This window comes from Callospermophilus lateralis, chromosome 11, assembly GCF_048772815.1.
Source record: "Callospermophilus lateralis isolate mCalLat2 chromosome 11, mCalLat2.hap1, whole genome shotgun sequence".
Classification (NCBI taxonomy): Eukaryota; Metazoa; Chordata; class Mammalia; order Rodentia; family Sciuridae; genus Callospermophilus; species Callospermophilus lateralis.
The window spans coordinates 69,946,505-69,950,987 of NC_135315.1; the positions used below are offsets into that span (position 1 = coordinate 69,946,505).

Below are 4,483 nucleotides of genomic sequence, written 5' to 3' on the forward strand. Positions count from 1 at the left end.
TTTTGGGATCACAAGAAACCAACTGGCCTGGACACTTATTAGACTAATACCTAATCCACATGTCAAAGAGAATTTGAACAACACATCTGATCATTTACCCTCACTTGAAGAAAATTGAACTTGGGTTTTTGACATTTCCACAAAACATAAAAGTTTTCCAGAGGAAGACCTATCAACAGTGATAGTTGTAAGCTCCAAGTGAATGAGAAATTGAGTCTGTATGGGTCCTGTTATATATCCAACCTCTAAAATAAAAATCTCTGTACCCTTTTAAGGATAAGATGGACATCATCATGCATAATGAACCCTAAAAGAAAAACAAATGAGAAATTTCATTGTTTTAATCAAATAACTTTATCTAGCAAGTGTGATACATAAAAATCCACTAGGTGACATGGGTTTTAGGCCTAAATGGTGAGCAATTCACATATGTGATTGAAAGAACATTATTTTAAATAACAAAAACCTGGGTGTTTTTTCCTTTTCTTTTTTTTTTTGTTGTTGTTTTTTGTTTGATTGTTTTATGATGCTATTCTCCTTTCCTTTGACTGAGTTTTCTGGGCTTTATTTTCAACCATGACTATTTTTCACAATATTATGTGAAACTAAGTCATCTTTCACATCAGCAGTGCCATCAAATATTCTGATATTCAAACCTTAAAAGAAAAGATCCCAATTCTCCAACTCTGAAAAATTAATAGTCCCTTGACAGACTTTTACCCAATACACCAAGGACTGGTATTTTCTTTCCTCTGATATTCACTCTTAATCATTGGGATAATCATCTTAATGCCTTACATTAAAATACTGTGTTAACAAGTCACTGCAATGCTTTTTCTGGAGCTGTGCTCCTTACACACTGACACATTGGTTCAATATTTACCAGGCATGTGTCTGGCATTGAGGGATGGGTCTCTACCAGAATAGTGGGTCTGTGTTGAGTTCTGAGAAAATACAAAGATGAACTTAATTGCTAGTAAAAAGGTAAGGTGTATAAAAGGTTTGGAACTTCCTAACTTTGCATGAAATATTTCTCAGCATGAGACTACCAGTGATTTTTGCTAAGGTTAAAGATTTAGAAAACAGGCAAAATCCTAGGTACCTGGAACTAATGGGGGAAGAGTACAAAGGAAAAAATAAAAAAGTCACAAGCAGAGGGAAAGGGAATAGGGAATAAAAAAGGTCATTCAAATTTAAAAGACTTCACTGTTTCTGTTTGAACCTGTCACATCTTTATCTGAACAGAAGTAGGTAGAGGGTCTGTCTTGGGTCTGTCTCTAAAACGAGTGGCTCTGGGTCTGGCCTATTACATATCCTACTACAATAGAGCTGATAGAGGAGAGCTTCCTCTTCCAAATTCTTCATTAACCTTGACTCTAAGTCACAACTGGTGCTGCAGATGATGCACCACGTGGTCCCCTGACCAGAGCCCTTCATCCAACAAACATGGCAATAAATCAAAGGCACCACCTGGGAAGAAGTGTTTGTGTAAGGAATGGTGTTACATATTTAAATTCGGTGTATACAATAGTAGAAAATGACTGGCAAATGTGTGGTTGCCTCGTGCATTTACATTGCAATTGTGAAAGTTTTCTTTGATTAAAATGTTATGTTGGGGAAGCGGAGGAGCCCGGAAGGAGTAACGTGAACGTTTTGGTCTCGTCAACTCGAGTGATAATGCGGGTGTGCTGGTTGGTGAGACAAGACAACTTGCACCAGCGAATCAAACTTCCACATTTGGAAGCAGTTATGATTGGGCGTGGCCCAGAGACCAAGATCACTGATAAGAAATGTTCTCGACAGCAAGTTGAAAGCAGAGTGTAACAAGGGATATGTCAAGGTAAAGCAGGTTGGAGTCAATCCCACCAGCATTGACTCAGTCATAATTGGAAAGGACCAAGAGATGAAGCTGCAGCCTGGTCAGGTTCTCTACATGGTGAATGAACTTTATCCATATATTGTAGAGTTTGAGGAAGAGGCCAAGGACCCTGGCCCAGAAACACACAGGAAGAGAAAGAGGTCAGGCAATGGTAATTCTGTAGAAAGGGATGCTGTCCAGGAAACTGAGCCTGGGACAGGGGTGGAACCTGGGAGCAGCCCCAGACCATGCTCTATGGCCCCTCAAAAGGAGAAAGATGCATCTAACAAAAAGGACTCACTGGGCCATTGGAGTCAAGGCTTGAAAATTTCTATGCAGGACCCCAAAATGCAGGTTTACAAAGATGAGCAGGTAGTGGTGATTAAGGATAAATATCCTAAGGCTCGTCATCACTGGCTGGTCTTACCATGGGCCTCCATTTCCAGTCTGAAGGATGTGACTAGGGAACACTTTGAACTCCTCAAGCACATGCACACTGTTGGGGAAAAGGTGATTGCAGATTTTGCTGGATCTAGCAAACTCCGCTTCAGAATGGGCTACCATGCCATTCCCAGCATGAGCCATGTACACCTACATGTGATCAGCCAAGATTTTGATTCTCCTTGCCTTAAAAACAAAAAGCATTGGAATTCTTTCAATACAGAATACTTCCTAGAATCAGAAGCTGTGATCAAGATGGTACAAGAGTCTGGCAGAGTGACTGTTCGAGATGGGATGTCTGAGCTCTTGAAACTGCGCCTTTGTTGTCATGAGTGCCAGCAGCTACTGCCTACCATTCCTCAGTTGAAAGAGCATCTCAGGAGGCACTGGACAAAGTGATTCTGCAGATCCTGAACTTCTGCCACAAGTGTGACTGATGGGAATGAACTTGCTAGCACCTGTTCTGGGTTGCTTGTGAACATTTTCTCATTTCCCAAATTAAAACATGCAGTTTTTTACAAAGCTTATTTTATTCTTGAGTAGCCACAATGTAGGGTCACTCAAAATAGTTCAGGAATTATTAGGTAGAAATGGTTCAGGAATTAGGAATGTGTTCTCTGATGAGGTTGCTGGGACATGCCCGATTGCCATCTCCAGGACCAGCAGAGGGGCTGGTCATATATTTTGGTTCCTTACATTTATCTTCTCTCTCTGGAGACATGTGGGACCTTTTTGGCACCTTTTTGTCAAAGTAGCTTGTTTTTCCTGAAGGCTCTGTGGGTCAAGTTCTCTGACCTTTATATATACTATACTAGTTTTCTTTCCTTCTTCATCAAGAGTACTTAATTTGTTATGTACCTTCCACTCCTTCCTACCCAAGGTCACCTAAATGCTCCTTCTCAGGAAGACCGTGTCATCAGTTCTTTACTGAACAGTGAGGCTAATTGAGAGGGCAGAAGGTGGAGTCTTTTTCTAGTACAGGGGTGCTGCCTGCTGAGGAAACACTCAACCAGCCATGTTCATTGCACTTTTGCACTCAGTTCTTTTTGCTGGTCTTCTTGGATCTGTCCATTTGCTTGAGGCAACTCTCCCAAGTGGTTGAAAATTATTGAAAGTCCTACTGACAATCAATCAGTGAGTTCTAATGTATATAGATGGTTCACAGAACCATAGCTTTATTTTTCCTCAACAGCAAATTGGGATGGAACAGTTGTATCAAGTTGGTTTTTGGGCAATATCAGGACTAAAAGGAAAGGGAAAGCTAAAAGTTGATTTCGATCAAATTGTTGATATATTTGTGGATAACTTTTTATTTTTGAGTAGTGATAAAAAGAACACCATTAACAAAATCTTCTATGAAGAAAAAACTTCAGTGTATAGAGACCATATTTGACCTCAGTTTTTGTCACAAATAAACAGGATGCCACAGGAAAAAAAAATGTTATGTTGGAATGTTGATTGCATACAATGAGGAAAACTAATAAGTAAATTTGCAACTGTCCTTTTATGTCAATCCAATGAGTCATTTAAACAGAAAACTAATTTCTACAAGGCAAATATAACAAGAAAAATTATTTTTGGATTTCCTAATTGCTTCAGAGACCAGTAAGAAAAGTCATCATCCCTCCGAGATGGTGGAGGTTTGGTTGAGAGTAAGGTATCATGGAAGGCCATGGATGATATGCCACAAAAAACATAATAATGTGTTGTTATAGACATTTTCCCTAGCTGCAACTTATAAAAGTGACATGTTGCTGCTTGTAAATTTATTATTCAGATTCTACATTTTTTTTTAAAACTTGGCAACTGATGTCCAAGACAGAAGCAAGATTTAATTCTCAGCAACAGTTCTATAATCTTGCTTCCATTAAAAAGCAGTGCTGTCATACATTCCATCTTATGACTAAAATATATACAACCTTTCTTTTTTAATTTTCAAAAGAGAAACAATGATCTTGTAAAGAAAGCTTCTTAATAAAAAAACTTTCTCTAAATAAATAAAGCAAAAGGAAATGTGTAAAGAAATCTTCAATTAAGAACGGATCATTTATTCTCCCTATATATTTTGACCTCCTATTTCTTTCCAGTTAGTTGGATTTCCATAGAGATAACTTCTATGTTAAGTTTGTCTAGCCTTAATTTGCTATAAAAACATAAACTGTGTCATTATTATTGATTAGGATA

General features: G+C 38.5%; 1 pseudogene; it reads left to right on the plus strand.

Moving 5' to 3' along the window:
* Window positions 1-1,634: 1,634 nt before the first annotated feature.
* Window positions 1,635-2,803, plus strand: LOC143410029 (aprataxin pseudogene; annotated as a pseudogene).
* The last annotated feature ends 1,680 nt before the right edge of the window (window positions 2,804-4,483 follow it).